The sequence below is a fragment of the Antechinus flavipes genome, chromosome 1 (genome assembly GCF_016432865.1).
Source record: "Antechinus flavipes isolate AdamAnt ecotype Samford, QLD, Australia chromosome 1, AdamAnt_v2, whole genome shotgun sequence".
Lineage (NCBI taxonomy): Eukaryota > Metazoa > Chordata > Mammalia > Dasyuromorphia > Dasyuridae > Antechinus > Antechinus flavipes.
In genome coordinates, this window is record NC_067398.1 from 207,379,497 (window position 1) to 207,405,559 (window position 26,063).

At 34.7% G+C, this 26,063-nt stretch overlaps 3 long non-coding RNA genes across 3 annotated transcripts in view; all 3 read left to right on the top strand.

Annotated features, from left to right (window-relative positions):
• Nucleotides 1-3,364: 3,364 nt before the first annotated feature.
• The window catches only part of LOC127560597 (uncharacterized), a 30,635-nt gene continuing 7,936 nt past the window's right edge, over nucleotides 3,365-26,063 (top strand). Inside the window, exons 1-2 of the long non-coding RNA XR_007953368.1 lie at nucleotides 3,365-3,459; nucleotides 20,549-20,630. This is a non-coding gene — a long non-coding RNA (uncharacterized LOC127560597). The remainder of the gene's footprint in view (nucleotides 3,460-20,548; nucleotides 20,631-26,063) is intronic.
• LOC127560607 (uncharacterized) lies at nucleotides 3,692-10,656 on the top strand. Its single transcript, XR_007953378.1, has 3 exons — nucleotides 3,692-3,772; nucleotides 9,519-9,597; nucleotides 10,160-10,656. It is a non-coding gene; the product is annotated as an uncharacterized LOC127560607 (long non-coding RNA).
• Nucleotides 3,779-8,938, top strand: LOC127560601 (uncharacterized). The gene is made up of 2 exons (XR_007953369.1): nucleotides 3,779-3,955; nucleotides 7,221-8,938. It is a non-coding gene; the product is annotated as an uncharacterized LOC127560601 (long non-coding RNA).

A 26,063-nucleotide genomic window follows, 5' to 3' on the forward strand; every position in this document is an offset into this window, starting at 1 on the left:
GAACAAAAAAGTAGAAGTTTTGGAGTAGCCCAAGACCAAAGTTTGACAAAGAATGAAGGCAAGTAGCCAAAAAAGCAAAGATAGTAAAAGTGCAATGGTTTCTTGGAAAGGGAGCAAAAGTAAAGTTAGAACAAAATTAATAGTCTGAGGGTGGAAGGACAGCATTTTTAATGAAAGGAAAAACTAGTTTTATGATGAACAAGAAATAAGAGTTTATTATAATATTGCAAAGTATCAGATTTCTTAATAATGAAAGTAGAACACTTATGTTTTATGCTGAGATCCAGTATGTGATCATACCCATATATGGCTGACATGGAAAAAGCATGTGGCTTATGAGATTTAAGGCTATGGTATTGGAAAGCTATAGAGTTTAAAGGAATTCACATGTGAATACTGTGTTCCTCTAATATAAAGACAGGAGTAGGAAAGAACAAGATAAATCAGATTTGAACTAGAGAAAAAAAGAATGATCTAAGGACACCCTAACATAGAGTAGGTGAAAAATTTTGATTGCTTGGACCTGAAAGAGGAGAAGTAGCAGTGATGCTGGAAAAGGGAAAATCTGATAGTAGTGAGGGAGAGGAAGGCATTTATTTTCTGATACTCCTTCTAGCAACAGAATAAGAGTGAAGGTAAAGCTATTGTTAGAAAAGATGGCCAGGGGAGTGGTGTGATGTGGGGAAAACAGATCTCAAGGAGGACAAGTAGAAGAAAGCAAAGTAAGAAATCCAAAACTAAGGGAGTTCACTTAGTTGTTCACTAAGGATTAGGAATTCCAGTCAGTAGGACATGGACATGTTAAGATTAAAGAGAATAAAGATGAGATTTGAAGGTGAGGATAGGAGTTGGTTTACTATTCCAGAGCTAGTGATTGAATAATACATGAATATAAGAGATATATAGTAGGTGAGAGACTAGCATCAGCAAAGCTATTAAATCATCAGTGACAGATCAACTGTAATGCTCAGTCTCCAGGAATGGTGTTGCAAAGAAGGTATTGAGTAGCAGTCAAAGGTGCTGGTTTTGAAGCCTACATTTGGGACCTTGCCTGTTCCTCTTCTGGGGTGGGGCATGGTCCCCTTGTGCCTTTCCAAATTCTACTCTTATTAGATTAAGAATTAGACCTGTTTTGCTTGGCCCTTTAAGAAGAAAGAACAATAGCTAGAAATTGCAGAGACAAATTTTAGCCCAATAAAAAGAAAAATTTTCTAGAGAGTTATAAAGAAGAAGTCTTGATAAAAAGTAAGTTTCCTTTTTCTTTAAGCAGAAAATAGATAACCAATTTGTTGATATTATGAGGGAATCCATGTTCATGTATGTTGAATTGAATGAGGCTGCTTCTAGTTCTCAGAGTTTAGGAATATATGTGGATTACCAATTTTAAGAGAATTAGATAGGCTACAGTAAAAGACTTAACAATAAACACCTAAGATCACAGATTTAGAGTTAGGACTTCAGAGATCACCTAGTCTAAATAAAAACTCATTTTAGAGGTGGGGATAAATGACTGACCAAAGTCAGAGGTGAGTAAATGCAAGAAGTGGAGATGCTAAACCAGATAGTTAACTCCAAACCCAGTGTTTTCCACCCTATCAAATTTCTTTCAATTCCAAATATAAAATTGTGCTAAACATAATTTAATTTTCCTCTTTCCCTGTCCAGTGACTGTAGAAAGGATGTAATTATAAAAAAATAATTGTAACTCCTCCTCCTTCATATTAGATACTTAACGAATGCTAACTTGCTGCCAGTTTTTAATTTGATGCTGCTATAAAATACTTAGCATAGAATCTTTCATTCACAAGAGGAAGCAAAGATATTGGTGGTGATATTTTAGTTTTAAATGCTACTAAAATTAGTTACGCAGCTGGAAATCTGTCTACTGGTCAAAAGGGTAGTATATTAGCATGGGCTTCAAAATTTGTTAAGAAACGTTTTAGATGGCTGTTTCCAACAAGCTAGGGCTGACAGTACAGTAAAGTGGAAAGAGCACTAACATTTTAGACAAGTAATTTGACTTAATTTTTTTTTTTTAATTTTTCAAATGCTGATATCTGTACCATCTACCTCTTTAATTTTTTTTTGCTTTTTGCTGAGGCTTTTGGGGTTAAGTGACTTGCCCCGGGTCACACAGCTAGAAGTGTTGTGTCTAAGGTTGAATTTGAACTCAGATCCTCCTGACTTCAGGGCTGATGCTCTCTCCACGGCGCCACCTAGCCGCCTACTTAAAATTGTTATGAGGGAAAAATGACCAATGGATCTGGTGACACAAATCCTAGATTCAAATACAGATCTTCTGTTTATTGTGTGACATGTTCATCTTCCCCACCAAATTGTAACCTCTTTTGTGGTAGGTACTGTGTCTTTAAGGCACAGAAATCCAGGACTTTATAAGGCAATAGGCACCCTGTACTTGTTGAATAAATGAATAGATGCATTTAGGCTTCCCTTAGCAACCCTCAAAAAGCTCATAGGTCTACTGTAAAGGGATACAAAAAAAAAAAAAAAAAAAAATCAGTTACTGTCCTCCGGGAGCCCAACTTCTCAAGCAGCCCCACCATTACAAAAAACTTCCATTTTTTTATGGTACAAAGTGTCTCACTAGGAGTCCTATTACTATGGATGGCAAAGAATTTGGAAGAAAAAAAAGCTAGAGGTAGTGACATTTAGAGTGGCAGCATCAGTCTCTGAAAGCTTGAGTGACAACAAAGCACATGATAATAGGTTTATCCCTAATGAACAGGTCACGATCTGGAAGACAGCAAGGAAGATTAATATCTAGATATTAGTAGCTAAGTGAATTTAAGTAAGCCCTTCCTTTTTCTGGGCATATTATTAAGGTCGGGAGAAAAAAGACATCTAAGTATAGACATATTTCTACAAAAAAAGATATAAATATTATAAAAGGCGGGGTAAGATAAAAGGCGGCATTTACTCAGCGCTTTGAGGTTTTCTACTCGTTTAAATACTATTTCATCTGAACTCACAACCACCCTATGAGGTAAGTGATATTATCCTTTTGTTAACAGATAAAAAACCCGAGGCTGACACAAGTTCAAATGACTTGCCCATAGCTATAGTTACTAAGTGTCTAAGGTAGGAGTCACACTTAATTTTCCCATTTCCAAGTCCTGAACCATATAAATTGCAATCCCACGGAGTTGCCTGACCATCTCTACGGTCCCTTCCAGATAGAATTACTCCTACTGCTCTAAGCGCCCACACCAATGCGGGAATAGAATTTGAATATCTCATCGCCAAGATAGTGCTTCCACATGACTTTAAAGAAATACAGGCGAAGACTGACACTTAAAGAGTCAGAACTAAATTCCTTACCAATACTAGCCGCCCCCCAACAAGACGCAGCCCTGAGAAAAGCCCCCAGCTAGCCGTCCTCAGCAGGTAACGCCTCCAGGTACCGACAGACCCCGCCCCCCAAAGCCGAGCAGCAATGAGGTAATTTCCGCTTCTTCTTTCTCGCGATTGGGCCGCTTCTCTTTTCACTAGGTCTCTTATGTCCCGCCTCTTCAGTTCATTTCCTTGCTTTTCTTCCCCTTTCCTTTTCTTTATTGTTCTTTTTAATCTAAGGAAGGAGACAGAGCAAACATTATGAGAGCCGGGAAAAGTAGGCCTCGACCAAGTCTTCGGTCTTTGGCTTCGCGTAGTTAATGGTAGGCGCGAGCGAGGTGTTGATTGGCTCTCAACAGTCGGAAGCTGATATAACCCCGGGGAAACGATTGCGATTGCGGAAATGGTTGCGACGGCTGAGGTGATTGGGGCATTGGAAGAGCGGGGCGGTGCTTCTCTTGGGGCCGCAAAAGTGCCTCTACTGCGCGTGACTGTTAGAATCCATCCTATTTTGAATCAGGCTACGAAAGCTTTTTTTTTTTTTTAAATGTTCAGACCGTAACACAAGTGAGAAAATTGTGCGAACTTCTATCTGAAGATACAGGTAGGGTGAATCGTGTTGGAGAGAAGCCGGATGCAGCCTACCGTTACTTCGAGTGATAGTCGCCTTAACACTAGTGCGTTCTGTCCGCGCTATGGACCGTGGGGATAACGGTGAAAGGCTTTAGAGGAAAAGAGCTTGCTTTTGTTTCTTCTCTCAAATCCAACTCCTTCCTTCTAGTCCATATCTTCCACCTCCGTTCAGGACTTTACCTCTTGGTTAGACTCTCTTCCTCAATTCTCTGCTCAATCACATTCATCCACTATAAGGTGTACGAGACTGTGGAACTTCTCCAGTGGCTGTCCATCACCTTCAAGGTCAAACATGGACTTCTCTGTCTTATGCAGCCTGGCCCCAACCCATCTTTCCAGGCTTATTGGATGTTACCATTCCCTTCAGTACTTTGTGATCCAGCCACACTGACTTTTTCGTTCCTCATACACGATTCTTCCACCTCTTATCTACTTGCCTCTGCCTAGCTCCCTTCAAAAAGTTGTGTTCTTAAATCAGGCAGCTAGGGGACAGTAGATAGAGTTAAGAAAGACAAATTAAGGAAGGCATTCAAATCCAGCGTCAGACACTAATCCTGGGCAAGTCACTAAAAACTGCTTCTGTCTCCTCAACCAATACCACTTGCTTTGTATTATAAGGGCAAAATGAGACAGTATTTGTTTGTTGTTGTTGTTGTTGTTGTTGTTAAAGCCCTTAACACAAAGTGCTCTCCCACTTTATTTCATATTTGCCATTCCTATTGTTTATTGTTTCCTTTCATTTTGTCTGTAACATCTCCTAAAAAATGCTTCTCCTAAAGCATATCACCTGGCTACATCAGCCACATCATTACCAAAACAAAAAGAACAACCAGTCTTCTTTTCTCTCCTAGACCTTCCCCCTCCCCCATTGTGTTTTAAATATGATATTTGGATTGTAGCTAGGTAATATGAACAAGAAAAATTTTCTGTCCAAAATAAAGATTACCAATGACTTGACCAAAAAAAAAAAAAAATGCATTTAGCAGTGCCTGGCACAATATAAAATACTTATTCCCTTCCACCACCATCTCCCCCTCCTTCCCCCCCCCCAATTTTAGTCAGATACTATTTTCTGCATAAATTCTTTTCTAATTTCCTTTCGGCAAAATGCTAGTGACCTCTCAAACTGCTTTATAATTGAACTATTTTGCACATATTTCTATTATTCAATGTATATATTTCTGTTTATATTTGTTCTTTCCCCTATTTTTATGTAAGCTTATTCCAAATAGATATTGTTTCATTCATTGTTCTTTATTCCAGGACCAGTTTAATAAATGTTTATTGGTTGATTGTTTGAGAGCTAACCTCAAGCCTGGAAAACCATTTACTGGTTCTATTTAACTGTGAGCAAATCCTTTCATCTGTCATTGCCACAGGCAACTCTCTAAAACTATTATAGGAAAGGTGTCAGTTTGTATTGGGAGAAGGAATGTCATCATCTATGCGTTCCTAATACTAATGAAATAATGATTTCTATCCCTTTATTTTTTAGATTCTGTTTTCTAAAACTGTAGTATCACTGTTGTGACATGATAATTTTATTTCTAATGTATGTATTTATATTTTTAAATAATGAGAAGATGATGATTGTATGACTTAACAGTATCCTTAGAAGACAAATTCTTTATCATACTTTTGGAGTAAAACTAATGTTGAGAAACATATCTTTCCTCAAAGTATTAATACTCAGAAAAACACCAAAAATATAGAAAGACCTCCTTCTATTCAAACTATTTATTGAAGTGATTATTTAGTAGAAACTTTCCATATTTGTTAATTCCTACATTATCTTGATTGGCATGGGATTTAAAAAAAAATCTAAGTCCCTCTTTTTATTTATATGGTATGAAAACTACATTCATAATTGTGAGCCTCTTAATGGAGGGGACTGCTTTTTGTTATTTGTCTATATTAACATTTAATATGTAAAAAGATAAATATATATGTGTATATATATATATATGTATATATATTTACCATTCAGCTACTCAACTTGTTATATTCTTTATTTGAAAAGGAACTAGCTCATAAATTCCAGTGGAAATTATATCCCTTATTATTCAGTGAATGTTTACTTCTTTATTACATTACTATGGTCACAATTATCTTGATGTGAATACTTCTGCTATTGCTAATCACAACCTATCCCTCCTTGTCTTATGAGATTTTTTATGTGTTCTCAAATCCTCAATAATAGATGATCTATCCAAGGTTCTATAAACAAGCTTTCTTGTCTATAGTACCATTGTATGTTCAGATAGCTCATATTTATACCTGATTCTTTCTACATAGTTGAGCTACCTAATTTTAGGGGATAACCATCCTTATACAACCTCTTCAGCATAGATCATGACTAGAAATATGTATGTGTGTGTGCATTTCTACCTACCTGGCTATATCCATTGTCCATTAGGGCCCTCACACCATTAATTCTTTGGAGACTGAAATTCTACAGTTTACAGTTATACTTTATGAGGAGAGAGTTGTTGTTTTGTGGGATTTTATGTCAGGTATCATTTTGGAATGGTTAAAAGCCATTTTACCATATGCATTCTAATACACTGTCACATTCTTGATCAATTTTGAATCCATCTAATTGTCCATCTGTAGTCCCTATTCTGAACATATGTGTTGATGCACTGACTTAAGGACTTGCTGTTCTAACTGCATGTCATAGTCTGAATGATAAATATTTTTCGTCCTGTCTGGTTTGCCCTTCATTTAGATTGTTAAACTGGTTGAATCTCTTATAATTGGTATGGGTTTTATTGAGAAAGCCTCTAATATTCTGGGGCTGAAGCAATCAGCACAATATCATCCATAAATGGGGTATCCAGAAGTATAACAATCTAGAGCAGATTCTCAACTTTTTTGGAGACATGGACTTTTTTGCCAGTCTAGTGAAACTTATGGATCTCATTTCAGAATAATGTTTTTAAAATGCTTAAAATAGGTTGAGAGAAATATTTCTTGGACATTCAAGTAAAGAATCCTACATCTCTAAAGAATCCTTTTTTCATTTGAACCCTGTAAAGACAGCCTTCCTTTAGAAGATATATTTTCACTTTGTTTTATGCTTCACTTACAAATCAGAGAATTACTGGATAGTCACAGCAAGATTTGTGTGGTTGTAAATATATATGATCTCTTGTAGAGAATTATTTACAAAAGTCTGTCAGTTCCCATCATTAGCACAGTTCCTTAAAAACGCCACTGTCTTCCATTTCATTTAGGGCCATCTTCAATCATCTTGATCTATATCTTACCATTGGACCCAAATGGCTGTGGGAGGAAAAGTGAGGCAGATGACCTTGTACAGCCCTCCCCCACTTAAATCCAATTCACTTGTCATGGCATCCTCTGATGTCATGTTCCTTTTCGAGAAGGAAGGAGGAACAACAGTCCTGACGCAGAGTAAACACTTATTAAATGCTTGTTAATTGACTGGCTTTTCAGTTTTTTGTTCATGGGTCTACAATCATAAAATCTCATACTTGAAAGGAATCTCAAAAGTAATTTAATCCAAACCATATTTGAATAGAGAATCCCTTAACACTATCCCTGATAGAAGTCATCAAACTTCCACTTGAAGACCTCTAAAACAAAGCTTCTTAAACTGTGGGTCATGTCCCCTTATATTCATGTAACCAAATGTGGAGGTTTGCAAAATTATTATTTACTATCAGTAAATGTTTTATTTGTACAACTATTATATATACTTGTAAAGGGCTGAAACTCTTGAGTTCATGCATTGAGATTTGGACATCCAAGCACTTAAGGCTAATTACTTATTGGACAATACTCTATTAGCATATGCTTGGAAAATGGCCCCCCCACTATTCTGTTCCAGCTTGATCTGTTGATGTAAACAGAGAATTGTAAGTGGGATTAGAGGGTGGAGTAAGAGAAGCAAGAATTACTTTTTGGCTGTGGAGAGGGAGAAAGAAGGTGTGGAGATTCCTGTGTCCATTCCCCTGACTGCTACCCCAAAAGACCAAGAATAAAGATCAAGGGCTTTTACTTATCTTGACTCCAGCTGATTCTAAGGTATCCAGGGTGATAACTCGGTCTTCACATATACCCATATATCTGGGTTTGCATAAAAATTTCTATAGAGAAAAGGAGTCACGAGTTGAAAAAGTTTAAAAAATCTTGCTCTAGAAATAGGAATTCAATCACCTCCAGAGGCAGCCCATTTTGCTTTATTATTATTACTAATAGTTAGGAAGCTTTTCCTTATATTAAACTGAAATTTACCTTCCTAAAATTATTTTTAATTGCATTGATTGTAGTGCTACCCTCTAATATATTGAAACAATACTAGTTTTTTCTTCCACTTGAGGCTTTCAAATACTTGAAGATTATTCCTCCTTACTCCCAAAAGTGGACAATGAATAAAGCATTTGATCTTGAGTCAAGAAGATCTGAGTTAAAATACAGCCTTAGATACTAACTGTGTAAACCTAGACAAGTTTTCCTCAGTTTCTTCAACTGTAAAATGGAGGTGCTAATAGCATCTTATTTCTCAAGGTTATTGTGAGGATCAGATGAGATAGTATTTATAAAGCACTTAGTAATTTCTGGTGCATAGAAGAAGCTTAATTTCACTTAATTAATTTCTCCCTTCCTCTTACTATGTCTTCTTTTCAGGATTAGCATCCCCAGTTTCTTTAGGCAATAATGAAGTGGTTTTGAGTTCCTTTACTATACCAGATATACTATAATTTATCATGATTCTTTCTAAAATGTGATGACTAGAATTGAACATGGTACTGTATACATATGGCTTAACTGGGTAGAGTATAGTACATTAAGCTTCATTTTTTAGAACCTAAAATGCTATTGAATTTTTTTGTCTGCCATATCACACTGATAAATTGTATTTTGCTTGAATTTCATGAAGATCCCAAGGCCTTTTTTAAAAAATAAATTTGATTTTGATTTACATTGATGATTACAAGTATTCAGTTCTACATCCAAGAATATTAAAAGATATGTTATTACTACACCAAAAGATTTGTCTTTTTAACATGATATTAGTAAATTAGTAGGATCATAAATTTTGGTGTATAGGAGACCTCAAGGTTTATGTAATTCAGTTCCCTTAGTTTATAGATTAGTAAACTAAGACTCAGGAAGGTTGTATGACTTTGTCAATGATACAAAATGTGTCCAAGGCAAGGTTTGAACCCAAGTGACCTAGAACATTATTCTAAGGTCTTGCTATACTAAAGAGCCAGCAGGAAGACCTGGTTCAAATCCATCTTCTGATATATACTGCGTATATGACTCTGGACAAGTTATTCTTTCAGTTTTCTTGGCACAGAAAAAAGGTACAAACCTACATTGGTAAAAAATAATTTCCTCACTTGAATGTTTCCTATATAAATGAAATGGCTATTCTAGCCTCTCCTTTAGTCCACCTTATGCAGATTAGGTTGTTTTTTTTTTTTTTCCTTTTAAAGTATTGAATCTGCAAAGGATATGAACAGGCAGTTCTATCTAGAGTTCAATCTTCAATTCAATTCTAGAGTTCAATACCTTAGACTTGCGGATGACCCAAGACTATGATAGCTACCATTGTTCCCAGATGGAGATTAACTGAGATGGGTATGTATACTAAAGCTAAATATTGCATCCTTGCTCTGTAAGGACTATGTAAACATTTTGTTAATTTTTCAGTGCTTCATTTCATTCTCACATTAAATGGGGCACTAATGTCAGCACCATTGTATGTGGGGGAGGGGCATATGTATTGCCTACATATGCATATGGTTAAATTTTTTAAAAATCATGTGAGAAAATGATAATTTTTAAAAATTTGTAAAATAATTAACTATAGCTTTTCTAAAATTCTTAACTTTTATTTACAAGTGTTACAGCTTTTCAATACATTGAACAAAACCACACAGCACATTTTAAAAAATGATACCAATGCATTCAGAGGTAAACTTATTTTCACCTCCTTGGGGTGTAGGGCCTTGTTTGATATCCTTGGTTGGCAAAGAACCTTTAGGCCATCATTTTCACAATATTGTGTCCTAGAATATCTATGCTGTGATTCCCTCTTTCCCCTGCAATAAATCTAGAATTTAAATCTATCTTAATTGATTTTCTGGTTATTATAGTGCTTTATAAATCTTTGTTAACTTGCACTTTGATTTGTCTTCAGGTGCCAGGCTGCATCAATTGAGAAAATTCCTCATCAGGAGCTCCCTATACTGAAAAAAAAATTCACAAATCCAATGTAAAAAAAAAAAAGTTAAATAACTAATAGTCACGATTTCTGTTTTGTTTGGTAGTCTTATAGCTATAAAACATTGTTGATATTCGAGTGAAATGTCATTTCTTCCAAACATTTTTAGACTTGGCTTTAAAAGGAACCTAAATATAATATCTGTTATCCAAATGCCATATTTAGGCAACTAAGTGGCTCATAGAACCTGAAGTCAGAAAGACTTGGGTTAAAATCCAAGCTCTGATACTTGCTATCTACAACCCTTGGCAAATCACTTTACATCTGCGTGCTTTGGTTTTCTCAACTGTAAAATGAGGACAATGATAGCACATACCTCCCAGGGTTCTAAAGATCAAGAGATGATATTTGTAAAGTATTAGCAAAGAGCCTGGCACTTAATAAATGCCCAATAAATGCCCCATAAAAACAAATTTTTTTGTAATAGATGAAATTTGTTTTTCTTCTTTTTCTCCTACCCCCTTTAATCTTTCTTTAAAAATATGATAGGTGATGAGATTTTAGGTGAGATTTAACTAAGAAGGCATGTTTGGCCCTTGAATTTTTTTAAATCCAAAATATGCCAATCCATAGAAAACACCTTGGAGTCAGCATTAAGGTATTTTTTAAAATTGCTAAACAGTTTTGAAGTAGAGCCAGAATTAATGGAATGAATGTCATTTCCATGTAGTAGTATATTGGAACACCAGGTGGCGCAGTATCAGCCGTGGAGCCAGGACTCATCTCTGAGTTCAAATGTGGCCTCAGACATTTATTAGTTGTGGGAGCCTAGGCAAATCATTTAGTCCTGTTTGCATCATTTTCCTCATCTGTGAAATGAGCTGCAAACGGAAATGGCAAAGCACAAAAAGTTGGGCATGGCTGGAATGACTGAAGAAGAATTCGTTTTGCTAACTTGCCATAAAATGAGATGACATGACTCTGAGGTTGATATCCAAATTGTGGTTTTCAAATATGGTATTAATATACCATATCACTTTTTATCCTACTAGATCAGAATTTTATCCAGAATTTTATAATATAGAATTGCCATATTCAGTGAATCACTATATCTGGGTGCTGCAATTAAGCCAATGATTTTCAGGATATAAAACATTCCTTTATAAACTCCAGGTATTTTTGTTTTTTCTACAGATTTAGAGACAATGTTACACATGTGCTGACTATTACTCAACTATAAGTCACTTTTTTTTTTTTTGACACATCTTACTCTTCCTACATGTTTCCAAATTGTTCCTTGTGACTCAATATTAAAGAGTAGCAACCAGAATAGCAGTTAGAAATATGCTTCTGATTCTTTCATTTAGAATTTCCCTCTAAGGGTAGGTACCCAAAGGCTTAGTAGTCCTGAAAGAGTAGTTGTAGCCAACAATATGACCTGTTTTAGCAAATCTGACAACCTTTAATTCTGTAACAGAATCTAGATATAATAATAATATGCTATCATTTACCCCATTCCTTAAGTCCTCCAGTGAGAGGTAACCTGCTTCTTCTTGAGGCAACCCATTACACTTTTGGATAACTTATTAGTGAGTGTGTATATGTATATATTTATATCTATCAGTCTTTCAATCGATCTATTGATCTCTCTATGTCATTAGAGGCACAATGTGCCTCTGCAACTTCTATTCAGTATTCCTAATTCTATTCCTTAGAGTAAAGACACCAAGTCTAAGTCTTCTTTCACTTGAAGCCCTTTACATATTTGAATATTGTTATGTTGTCATCACTCCCCCCTCTATCCCTACCCCAATCTTTTTTAAGCTAAATGTTCCTAGTTCCTTCAACTGATTATCATCTGATTTGGACTTGTGGCTATTTACCATCCTCTTTTGGATGCTCTCCACTTTAACGATGTCCATCCTAAACTATTCTAGTGACCAGAATTGAATGCAACAATCTAATTGTTGCTTGACCAGAATATAGAGGGACTTTGATCTCTTTATTCTTGGAAGCTATGGTTTTTAATACAGCCCAAATTATATTAGATTTTATGGCACAAAGAGGATGTTTTAAGTATAAGTAATTGACCTCATATCACTTTTTTAATTTTAATTTTATAAGATGATGTATTTTAGATAAAAATTTGGCTTCTAGTTTCAGCCTCTACAATGCAAAATATTTGAAGGCTCCCTGCCCTTCATATTCCATTGTCTATGTAAAAGAATTTCTGATATTGTTAGGTAATATTCCTTTGTTCACAGGATGTCATGTCACTTTTAATTCATTATTTATTTTTTTATTTACAAGACACATGCATAGGCAATTTTTCAGCACTGACCCTTGCAAAACCTTTTGTTCCAATTTTTCCCCTCCTTCCTCACATACCCCTCTCCTAGATGGCAGGTAGACAAATACATGTTAAATATGTTAAAGTATGTAGTTAACTATATATATGTATACATATATACATATTTATACATTTATCTTGCTGCACAAGAAAAATCACTTTTAGAAATAAGGTAAAAACCTGAGAAGGAAAACAAAAATGCTAGTGGACAATAACAGAAGGAGTAAAAATGCTATGTTGTGGTCCACATTCATTTCCCATAGTTCTTTTCCTGGGTGTAGCTGGTTCTCTTTATTACTGCTCTACTGGAACGGATTTGGTTCATCTCATTGTTAAAGAGAGCCACGTTCATCAGAATTGGTTATCATATAATATTGTTGTTGAAGTGTATAATGATCTCCTGATTCTGCACATTTCACTCAGCATCAGTTCATGTAAGTCTCTCTAGGCCTTTCTGAAATCATCCTGCTGGTTATTTCTTACAGAACAATAATATTCCATAACATTCATATACCACAATTTATTCAGCCATTCTCCAATTGATGGGCATCCATTCAATTTCCAATTTCTTGCCACAGCAAAAAGGGCTGCCACAAACATTTTTGCACATATGAGTCCCATCCCCTTCATTAATATCTCTTTGGGTATAAGCCCAGTAACAACACTGCTGGATCAAAAGGTATGCATAGTTTGATAACTTTTTGAGCATAGTTCCAAATTGCTCTCCAGAATGGTTGGATGCATTCACAATTCCACCAACAATGTATCAGTGTTCCAGTTTTCCCACACCCCCTCCAACATTCATCATTATCTTTTCCTGTCATCCTAGCCAATCTGAGAGGTGTGTAGTAGTATCTCGGAGTTGTCTTAATTTGCATTTCTCTAATCAATAATGATTTGGAGCATCTTTTCATATGGCTAGAAATAGTTTTAATTTCTTCATCTGAAAATTGTTCATATCCTTTGACCATTTATCAATTGGAGAATGGCTTGGTAACTTAATCCATTATTTTTTAAGAGAGAAAAAATCATACTTGAAGAAAATAAATTCAGGAAAGAAATCCATTTCTATTTCTTATAAATCATCTTATAAATAAATCATTTTAAAAACACATTTCAGGCAATTACTGATGCTTTAATAAAACATTTGCTATAGAAGTGTTGACTGAAATGGGGCAAAGTTGTATCCTCTTTACCAAAAGCAGATCTAGTTTTTTTTTTGTTTTTTTTTTTTGAGAAATTAGAACAGGAATAATACAAGCAGCAGTGAGGAGGAAAAAAAAAATAACTATATCTTCTCTTCAGCAGCAAGAGTAATGGGTAGGTGAAGAATTAAAAAGTAACAAAAGTGAAACTTCACCAGGAAAATAGAAAAGGTAACTACAATTGAAGTTTTGAAGTCCAATTAAAAACTCTTATATCATACTTTTCTTTGAAATAGGCAAATATTGCAAATAGAGGAGAAAAATAAAATAAATTTAACACCTTACCAAGCAACCATCTGACTTCTACTGTGAGGTTGCATCTATCCCCAGAAGACTGTTATAGTAAGAGCATAGATGCTGCCATGTTCAAACACAGGATCAGCAATATAAAGTTCATAAAGCTGGAAGAAACCTTAGAGTATCTAGTCCAGGTGCCTAATTTTATAAGTGAGGAGATAGGTTCTTAGAAATAAAGTGGCTTACCCAAGATACAGATTAAGTGGCCAAGGAGACATCAGAGAATCTTTCTCAAAAGGACAGTCTTCAGAAAAGACAAGTAACTAAGTAAAGAAGAGAATAATCAAGGATGAAGAAGAGAGATTAGGACTACAGACAGGGATGAGCAGTATCATTTAAATTTTAGGAATATGGCCAAACAAATGGACTCTGAATATTAACTTTTTATGGTTCTTCAGCTTCAGTTACTAACTTCAACTGTCACTTGCATTACTTGTATCCTCTGATGCCAGTATTATCACTATCACTCTCTTTAGTTTCTTTTGCCAAGTTGTTTATCATCTAAATTTAATCAAAGAGAAGAACACAGAAAACTTCCAGAAAAAAAAAAAGAAAGTTATTTGTAGTAGTGATAGCTTGAACAGTTGGGTAGGAGGGATGTGCAAATTTGTTCATTCCAACAAACATTTAATGAACATCTACTCTGTATATAAAGTATATTAGTTCATTTGTTGCTTCCACTTCCTCACCTCTCAATCACTCCTTAACTCTTTTCAGTCTGTCTTTCAACTTTATAATTTAACTGAAACTGCTTTTTCCAATGTTATCAGTGTATTCTTAATTGTAAAATTTGATGTTTTATTCTCCTCTCTTCTCTCCCCCCTCCACCCCATCCTAATCATTCTTTGCCACATTTAATACTGCGGACTGCCTTCCTGAATTTTCCCTTTCTGGTTTTTCATGACACATTCTCTTGAGTTTTCATCTGGTTGATCCTTCTTCATCTCTTTTGCTGACTCATCATCCATATGGATTGGGGGTCATTGTCAGTACTCCTAATCTGTGTTTTGCCACTGGATGCCAGTGACTCTGGAGGAAAGAATAAGGCTGATGACTTTGCACAGCCCTGCTTCCTGTAAATCCAGTTGACTTGCAAGTCAAGACATCACCTTCCAGATGTTGTTGGTCCAATTCAAGAATGAAGGATGAACAACAATAGCAGTTTCCATGAGTTTAACTATAATTTCTTTGCAGAACGCACACACATTCATATTTGTATGTAATAGGCACAGTGCTTGACACTGTTTACTGACATAATGGATGATAGGATCAAGATCCAAAAAAGATCTAGACAAGTTTGCAAATGGGGACAAATAAAATAAAACTAAATTTAATAGAACTAGAGCTAAATAAAGCTTCACACTTGGGTTAAAAATCAGTTTTACAAGCATGATTATTTGTAGAGTGCCTTGCAAATCTTAAAATGTATTTAAATGCTAGCTATTTATTAAATATAAGATGGGGAAGCATAACTAGACACAATTCATTTAAAAAAGTCTGATGTTTTTAATGGAGTAATTATGAGTAGAGCTTTCAGTGGAGCTAAATAGAGTCAACGGTGGTATCCTAAAAAGCTAATCTCTTAGAATTGAGAGAGCCAGAACCCAGGATTAAGGAGGTTATGCAATGCTGTGCCCTCTCTTGATTTATTGCCATATTGTGTTCAGTTAAGTGAACCACATTTTAGAAAGAACATTAATAAGCTGGAGAGTGTCCAGAGAAGAGTAATAAAAATGGTGAGGCATCTCTAGTTTCTATTAGCTAAAGATCAGTTGAAACAACTGGCAACATATCACCAATCAGATTACTTGAAGTAGCTACTACAACCATCAGTATGTGAAGGTCTGTCATATGGAAGAGAGATAAAGTTTTTTGTTTTGGGTTTTTTTTTTTTTTTTTTTGATTTTGTTTAATTTTCTCTGCTTGACCCCAGAAAGCAGAACTCAAGACACTGGGTAGACATTACTGAGAATTTAGGCTTAATGTAAAAAATAAATTTTTAACTATTGGAGTTGTCCTGAAGTGGAATGGCCTGACTGGAGTTTTAGTGGGTTTGTTATAAGCAAAGCCTAAGGGATCCACGACTCAGGGCTGGCAAAATGATTCTTATTCATGTTAAACCAGATGGCCTCCAAGGTCTCTTCCAACTCTTAAGATTCTGTGCCAATTTCTTCTTTCTGTAAGTAGTTAATATTCATGTTTTCACTAGGCATAGTGTCAAGTTGGAAAGACAGCACAGAATTGTGTAGAGTAATATAATTTTCAAAATAAAAGTGGACATTGAATCTAGTAGTATCTTGATATTTTCCAGGTCATCAAACTTAGGCACAAAGAATTAAAATTACTTGATTAAGATATCAGAACTATTTCAATGACAAAGCTTTTTTGAACCTCTGCTTCTTACTCCAGTGCTATTTTCTACTGACTTGCCCAAAATTTGTGTAAAAAAAAAAAAGTAAAAAGAAGTACATATTTTAAAAGATTCTTAAAAAGTTAGAAGTACAAACTTTAAGAGGGGAAAATAACAATTGTTTCTAATCTACATTAATGCAGTTAAGTTTGCATGCAGATCAGAACATTGCATAATGTTTGGAATAGGTTGTAAGCATTTAGATGCAATGAATTAAGAGCTGATCAAGATGAATCTCATGCCTTCAAATCTCTTTGATAAGGGTCTGACAAGGGAGATAATCAATGAATTAACCAAGAGTGTATTACCAAGAGCCATTCCTTGATAAGGGCTCAAAAGATATAAACAGGTTTCTTGAAAGAAAAATTTCATGCTGTTAACATATGTCTCTGAATCACTACAAATAAGAAATAAATAAAATTATTAAACATCTACTATTGCCAGACACTGTGCTAAGCACTAGAGATGCAAATTTCAAAAAATAAATAATCCTTTTAACAAATTTGAATTCTAAGAGAAATGTAAAACAATAACTGGTTTTGTTTCCTATCCAGTAAAATAGTAAAGATAACAAAAGCGAAAATAGTGTTATAGGAGAACAGAAAGATAGGCACACTATTATACTGTTGGTAGAAGTTTATATTGTTCCAGCCATTCTGGAAAGCCGTTTGCATTTATGCTAAAAAAGTGACTAAAATACTCATACTCAGGGTAAAAATAGATAGGAAGCTGTTAATAGACAGGGAGATAAAAATCTCTGGGTGTTTTGATTGACTGCTAGCTCTATATGAGTTCACAGTATGATATACACATATATGCACACATGTATATATACATGACATATGTATACATGTGTCCATATAAAAAGTTCATACCTATTACATGGAATTTAGATGAACCAATACAGAATGAAGTAACTGCAGAAAAACGATATACATAACTGCAACAATGCAAATGTAAATAATAAAATAGTGTAAGACTAAATGTAATGGCCAAACTTGATCCTAGAAAAGAGATTTTAAAAATGCAACTTCTACCTTTATAGGAGAAATATTCTAGAATGTTAGAAATAGTTTTACAGTAGATTTTTTCCTTTTTAAAATTTTTGGCACAATGGAAGGTTTATGGGGAAAGGAAAAGAAAGGACTATCAGAAATGAATGTGATATAAAAACAAAAGGCAGCAATTAAAAAAGAGTGGGTCATATCAGAATAATCAACTAATGTTATCAGATTAGTATATTAGGAATGTAAAATGAATTAAGTATATCTGGATTTTACTAAGTTATAAAAATTTCTCATCTTTGTGGATAAGAAGTAGGTAAGAAAAGAGTTGTTGTTTTTTTTTAATTAAAGCTTTTTATTTTCAAAACATATGCACAGATAGTTTTCAACATTCACCCTTGAAAAACCTTGTGTTCCAAATTTTTTTCTCCCTCCCTTCTTTACCCTTTCCTCTGGAAGCAAATAATCCAGTATATTTTAAACACATGCAGTTCTTCCATACCACAATTATCATGCTGCACAAGAAAAATCAGATCAAAAAGGAAAAAAGTGAGAAAGCAAACAACAACAAAATGTGAAAATACTCTGTTGTGATCCACATTCAATAGCACAGGTCTCTCTCTGGGTGTATATGGCTTTCTCCATCACAAGACCATTGGAATTGGCCTGAATCATCTCATTGTTGAAGAGAGCCACGTCCATCAGAATTGATCATCATATAATCTTGCTGTTGCTATGTACCAATGATCTCCTGGTTCTACTCACTTCACTTAGCATCGGTTCATGTAAGTTGCTCCAGGCCTCTCTAAAATCATCATGTTGATCATTTTTTATAGAACAATAATATTCCATAACATTCATATACCACAATTTATTTAGCCATTCCCCAAGTCTTAGGCATCTACTCAGTTTCCAATTTCTTGACATTACAAAAAGGGCTGCCACAAACATTTTTGCACATGTGGGTCTCTTTCCTTCCTTTAAGATCTCTGGGATATAGGCCCAGTAGAAACTCTGCTGGATCAAAGGGTATGGCCAGTTTGATAGCCCTTTGGGCATTGTTCCATATTGCTGATAGATAAGGTCTTGTTGAGAGTACAATAGATAGATTTAGAAGTGACAATGTCTGGAATCAAAGACTAGTTATAAGCCAATATCATCTTGGGGGGCATGGCCCTAGTGGATTGCTGAATAATCTGCCCTTGGCCCTATATCATTCATTATTTTAACCAATGACTTGGATAAAAGCTTTTATGGCATGCTTGTTAAATCTGCAGTTGACTTGAACTTGAATGGAAGAACTAACATCATAGATAACAAAATTGAGACCTAAAAGAATCTGGATAGGACAAAATTATGGGCCAAATAAGATAAAATTTAGTGGGACAAAGAAAAAGTTCTACACTGAGTTCAAAATAAATAAACTTATCTACTATAAGATAGAACAAAGATAGAAGAAGTTTAATCTGAAAAAAAGATTTCTTTGGTAGACTATTAGCTCTGTGTAATTTAACAATGTAATGTGGCATTCAAAAAACCAATCTTCTCCTTGATTTATTTAGAGAATTATTTTCCTGAGCAAGAAAAGTGATAATTATGTTATTTGAACTGTTGAATTGTATTCCACCTCTATCAGATCCCATCTGGAGCACTGTGTTCAGTTCTGGGCACCACGTTTTAGGAAATATACAGCAAATTGTCAAGAAGCTTATCCAAGAGGGGACTATTCCTTCTCTGACTTTTTAAAAATCCCAACTGTTTCATTTTCTAGTGCCTCTCTTAGTTATTTTCTATTTATCTGGTATACAGCTTATTTGTAATATTCATTTGCTTGTTTTCTCCTCCATTACATTGTGAACTCCTTGAGGGCAGGAACTTGGTTTTGTTTCTTTTTGCATTCCTATTGCTTAACACAGTACTTGGCACATAGAATTCACTTAATATTTACTAACTGCCTAGAGATATACAAGAGGGCTGAAAACCATACTATGAGGATTGATTGAAAGAACCAGGGATATTTAGCCTGGAGGAGAAAAGAATTAGGAGACACCATACATTTATTTCTAAGTACATATTTGAAATGCTATCTGGAAATTTTCTGCTTATTCCAAAGGCAAAAGTTTGAGTTGTCAAGATATTAGGAAATACCCCATTTTTCCAGAGCTAAGGCCTAAAAAGCATCCTGTGCCCTGATCTTGGTATATCAATATTCCTTTGTCCTCAACTTTCTGGATGATCTCATCCTCTGTCAAAATGTATTGCTTTAACCAGACCAGGTATTCTCTAAAGGATTTGTGATTTTTATATTAATAACTATTTTCCAGTAATCTGAGATCCAGAAGCAGCCAACCTGCTGCCGTCGAAAGTCACCACTCCCCTTTCTTGACAACGATAGTTGTATAATCATTAAATGAACCTAAACTAGAGGTTATACTCCTGTCCTGAACACACTAACTCTGGTTCTGCACCCTGCTGAATGATCACAAGACTCAGCAACTCTTAAGATTTGAGGCAATCAACTTGGAAACTGTTCCCACAGGACTGGAGCCAAAAATTGTCTGCTGTAAGAATTGTTTAACTTAAGCTCTAAAAACTAATGTATTGGGTCCCTCCTTTTTGTGGTTTTCAGGAAGAAACACCCTCTCCCTGCAATAAGCCATAAGCCTTCCTTTTCAAAAAGATGGACTTCTGCTTGCAAGTGTCTTCTTCACTTTGAAAGTAAACTTTTGTTTGATTCCTTACTCTCTTCTTCAGTTTCCAGAAGAGAGGTAAAAGTTACAAAAAGGCAGATTTAAGTTTAATGGAAGGAAATACTTACCTATTGAAGCTTCTCATTAGTGGAATATGTTTCCTCAAAATATTATGGTATTCCCTTTCTTGAGAGTCTTTAAGTAGAAGCTGAAAAGCCACTTTTTAAAGATGTAGAGGTAATTTCTGTTCAGATTATTCTAGATGCCTTTTAATTTTGATATTCTGATATAGAAATGTAAAAATAGAAATAAGCATTATTAAAAACAAGCTTTTATAAAACATTTGTCTGTGAAACAAAATCATCCTCAAAAAATTATTTTTTCTGTTTTTGTCTGAATTTTTTAACAGTTGGTCAAGATAGGTTCTGATGCCAAATTGATATTCAGAACATCTGTTATACAAGGGATTCACACAGATCACAACTCACTGAGTAAGTTATTAAGGAAATATTAAATTTGTTCTATTTTCTCTACATATCAGACAGATTATATAGCTATGCAAAGGATCTGTGGCTTTATCAGGATAGAGAGAGACAGCATGACATGATTAAGAACTGGCCTGAATTCAAGTACTGCTGCTAATAATCAAATCATTTAATCTCACAATATCTCTATTAATTTTCTGAGACTATAAATTGTAAAGCATTGCTGACCTGCATTGAAACAGGAAATCTGTCCACTGGGAGTTGCTGCACCAGTGATGTCAAAGTTACATAGAAATGAATCTGCTGGCTACATGTTGACTTAGAAAACCACAAATTAACATCATGTATCATCTAATAGCATTTACTTACATTTATGTTATATCTTTGTTAAAAAAATTTCCCCAATTTCATTTAATCTAATGTAATCAGACTAAATTATATAGAAAAGAGTTGACTTTATGCATATGGAGATAAGTACTAAATTGAGAGTTTTGCTACTATGTAGGAGCTATGAGTTTAATACTTCTGCTCTATACCAATGAAATTACAACTTTGGGCCAGAAAAATAAAGGGAATTTCAGATGACATCAATACATCCATGAATTATTGATAAATCCAAAGAATATTTGATACTCTGGACACCCGCTCTTCACTTAAAACGAATCTACCCATTGCCTGAAGATGCTTTCCTCTCTGTTTTTTCATTCTGTAAGTTTCCCTGTTTCTTAGATCTCTGATCATCTCCCTATTCTTTGCAAAATCATTTTTATCAATGTCCCATCTTCTTTATGTATCTTTATAACAGAACTTTTTATTAGGCCTTCTTTTCTTTGTCCATTATCACCATTACTGTTTAAGGTAGTAGCTTATAGCAATAAGACAAGAGAAAGAAATTGAGAATAAGCAAACAATATTATTTCTCTTTGCAAATAGTATGATGATGGTACTGGAGAATCTTGGGGGATCATATTAAAATTAATTGACATGATAACTTAAGAAAAGTTGTAGTATATAAGTTAAAGCCACATAAATCACCAGGTTTCTTAAATATGGAAGATAGATTATGGGAAAGATTAATCCTAAACAAAATAGACTTTTGGAGATACACAAAAATACAGTTCTTTTTAGAAAGCAAAAAGTGGAAATCTGAAGAAGAGAAATGGCTGAACAAGATATGATATATCAATGTGATAGAATAATATTGTATAGAATATTCTATTGATACTTTCTGAGAAAATTGGAAAGATTTATATAAACTGATTTGGAGTGAAGTGAACAGAACCAAGAAAACAATTCATACATAGAGTCATGACATTATAGTAAAAAGAAACAACTTTGAACACATTAATAACTCCAAATCAATGCAATCACCAAATCACTATTCTGGAGGACTAAAGATGAAAGTTGCTATTGTACTACACCCTGATAGGTTAAGGCCCCAGAGTGCAGAATGAGACATTTTTTTAAACTGGCTAATGCAGAATTTTATTTTGTTTGAGTATACATAATTTGACCAGGGATTGTTTTTCTTTTGTTGGAAGAAGAAAAATCAGAATTTTGCTAATTGAAATTACAAATATATTGGGACTTCAGTGGCACAGTGAATAGTGGACCAGCTTTGGAGTCAGGAGTATTTGAGTTCAAATCTTCTCTCAAATGCTTGATAACTTATTAGCTGTGTGACCCTGGGCAAGTCATGTAACCCTGACTAATTTGCAAAGAACAAAAAAGAAATTACACCTGTATATATATCCATATATTTACATATATATGCACATGTACACACATGTGTATGTATGTGTATATATTTAAAATTTTAAAATAAATAAAAATACTTTTCTTGATTTCTCTGGTCTCTTGTCAGATGATAAATTTTCAGAGTAAATTATCCTTAATTGTAAAACCTATAGTTTTTTATCTTTTAAGAATATTGTATTCCAAGCTTTTCTGCATCTTTAAAAATGATTTACCTAATCTTGTATGAACTGATTGTGACTCTACATGAATTCTTTATTTCTAGCTGCTTGCACTATTTTTTCTTTAACTTGGAAGCTCTGGATTTTGGTTATAATTCGTCATGTAGCCCTTATGGACTCCCCCTTTCCCCTATCCCATTTAAGTCTGTGTTAGCACTTCATGCCAGAGTTATTTCCTTTTTTGGAGGGATCTTTATATTTGCAATATTTTTTTTTATCCTAGCCAGTGTTTTCTTTGATTTACTTATCTCTCCAAAAAGAGTTTGCAGTAGGGCCAGACTAGCATCTCCCATCTTTGGGGGCAGCAGGTCTTATTTGATCTATCTCAGGCTACCTGGTTGGGCACTTGTGGATCTTTGAGGTGAAGAGTATAAAATGTTCAGTGTCTGTTATGTCATCATTGGACAAGATACTTAGGAATATGATGACTTGGGCTGCAGTATTCTGCTAATCTGAGCCACCTTGTGTATTGGTCATTTTTATTGCCAGTTCCAGCTCCAGACATTTCTGAAGTTCCCTTGTTGTTCTTTTGTCATGTCCAACTCCTCGTGACTTCATGGACTATAGTATATCAGGTTCTTTTATCCTCCACTACTTCCCAAAGTCAGTTCAAGCTCATGTTCGTTGCTTCCATTACACTATTCATCCATCCCATCCTCTGCCATCCCCTTCTCCTTTTGCTTTCAGTATCCGCATTACCTTCCCCAACATCAGGGTCTTTTCTAGTGAATTCAGTCTTCTCAATATGTGGCCAAAGTATTTAAACTTCAGTTGACTGAATTAATTTATTTAATTATTGACAGATTTGATCTCTTTGCTTTCCAGTCTTATTCATAATCACAATTTAGAAGTATCAATTCTGCAGTGCACAGCTTTCTTTATAGTCCACTTCTTCCCGGCCCTACATTATTATTGGGAAAACCATTTTTTGTTATTGTTCATGTCTTACTTTTCTTCATGACCCAAATTGATGTTTTCTTGGCAAAGATACTGGAGTGGTTTTCCATCTCCTCCTGCTCATTTTAGAGATGAGGAAGCTGAGGCAAACAAGGTTTAAGAGACTTGTCCAGGGTCACCCAGCTAGTAAGTGTCTGAGGCCACATTTGAATTCGGATCTTCCTAACTTTAGGACTGGCGCTCTATCCATTGTACCTAACTGCCCAGAAAAAACAAACCCCAATATAGTTTTAAGTATGCAGACCTTTGTTGGCAAGGTGATGTCTTTGTTATTTAGTATGCTATCCAGATTTGCCATAATTTAACTTCCAAGGAAGAAGTCTTTTAATTTTATGGCTGCAGACATTGTCTGCAATGATCTTTGAGCCCAATATAAAATTTGATACTAATTCCCTTCTGTTGCCAAGATCTTAGTTTTTATGATAAGTTTTTAAGCTTCAAGCCAGCTTTTGCACTCTCCTCTTTCATGCTCCTCAAGAGATTTTTTACTCATTTTCCATCAGAATAGTATTGTCAGCATATCTGAGACTGTTGATATTTTTTCCAGCAGTCTTAATTCCAGTTTTTAATTTGTCCCATCTGGCATGATATACTCTGTGTAGGTGAATAAGGTATCAGGATACAACCTTGTTATACTCCTTCCCCAAACTTAAACCAACCAGTTGTCCCATGTTTGGAAAACTGTTGCTTCTTCATCCTTATCCAAGTTATTCAGAAGCCAAGTAAGATGGTCTGGTACTCTCATCTTGTTCTTCTTTAGGGTTGGGATGTAAATTGATCTTTTCCAAAGGTTTTCATGTATTCAATGAAGCAGAAGGAGTTGTTTCTCTGGAACACTTGCCATCTCTGTGATCTGCTGATTTCTTGTCTGTAATTGTTGGCTCTTACGCCTACTCATGTGGTAATTTCTTGATTTACATCCTGTTAAAGCTTAGCTGGGATAGTATCAGGTATACCATGCTGGTTTGTGAAATGAACACAATTGTTTGGTAATTTGGACCTTCTTTGCTGTTATTCTTCTTTAGGATTGGGATGTAAATTGATCTTTTCCAGTCCAGTGGCCACATGAGTTTTTCTGTGTATCCCTTCCATCACTTCTTAATCTCTATGTCAAGTGTAGCTCATAGTTTCACTGAACAACACACGCCCTCTACTATGACAAACCAGTAGTGATCCAAGTTTTCCATCTTTGTACTTTTCTGACTACTCTGAATTTTTTTTTATGGAGGTCTCGACTCTTGCCACCTCTGGAGCATGCATTCTCTGGTCAATGATTGGAACCAAATGGCTGACCTGCCTTTCTTATTTCTCTTGAACTTCTCCATAGTTCTGAGGTGGGAGAAGTAATTCACTGTTATTTTTTACTGACTTTCTTGATCATTGTTTATATCAATTACAAATTTCTACATTTGTTAAGTAGATAGGTAGAAGCTGAGCAGTTCATCTCCCATTCAGGCAATCTTTTTAATCAGAAGTTTCTGTATCCACTGCATTTAAAGAAAACAGTTCAACATCAAAAACTACTTTTTTTGACCCCAGTATATCTAATATATTAATATTTTTAATGTTATGTATGCACAATATGGTGCACATTAGGATAATTTCTACTTTTGAGTTAAATATCTATGCTTTATTTTAAATTATATATTTGTCATTATCCAGAATTCCTTTGTAATTCTTATACCAAAGTTTATCACCTTCAGTCTTAAAAAAAAAATCTCCCCTCAAGCCAAATTTCAGCTCTTGGTTCATACATGATATAAAATGCTTTGTCTTCTATTAAGAAATTTTTTTTAACCTGACAACCGTAACTATGTCTCCCTAAAAGTCTAAGTTAAAGGAAATAAGTTATAGTCTAGTTTTAGTATCACTACTGATGAGAATTTGAAGATTTTTAGAGAAACAAGCTCTCTATATTATAATAATAGGCAGGTGACGTTCAAGGATCAAATGTAAAGGTGTCAGGGATTTTAAGTTATCTCTTAAAATCTTTATCTGGAAAACTAAATCATATATAAAACATTATATTCTGGGGGGGAGAAGAGGGAAGTATAGCAAGAAATATGTCCACATTGTAAGCTTTGAAAGAGAGAACATAGTGTGATAGAAGATTCAAATACTTCCTCTTACACTCAATACACTCAACTATCTGTGCAGCTGGGCAGGTTATTTAAATCCTATATGCCTAAGATTCATTCTGTGCCAAATAGAAATGATAATACATATATTACCTAGATTCAGAAGTTGTTGGAGGTCATGTATTTTGCAAAGCCTAAAGTATTACATGAATATGAATAGAATGTAAATATATATTTCATGTGAAAAATATATTTTACATGTACATATATGAATATATAATATATATTTCATATATTACAATTATTTTAGTATGATGGCATAATTAAATCTATTAAATTACAAGGTACATTAAAATGTGTTTTCACTCTTATTCTAGCCAATGGTTTCCTGAAGGCCCAATTAAATGTTTACAGTTAAATACATTATA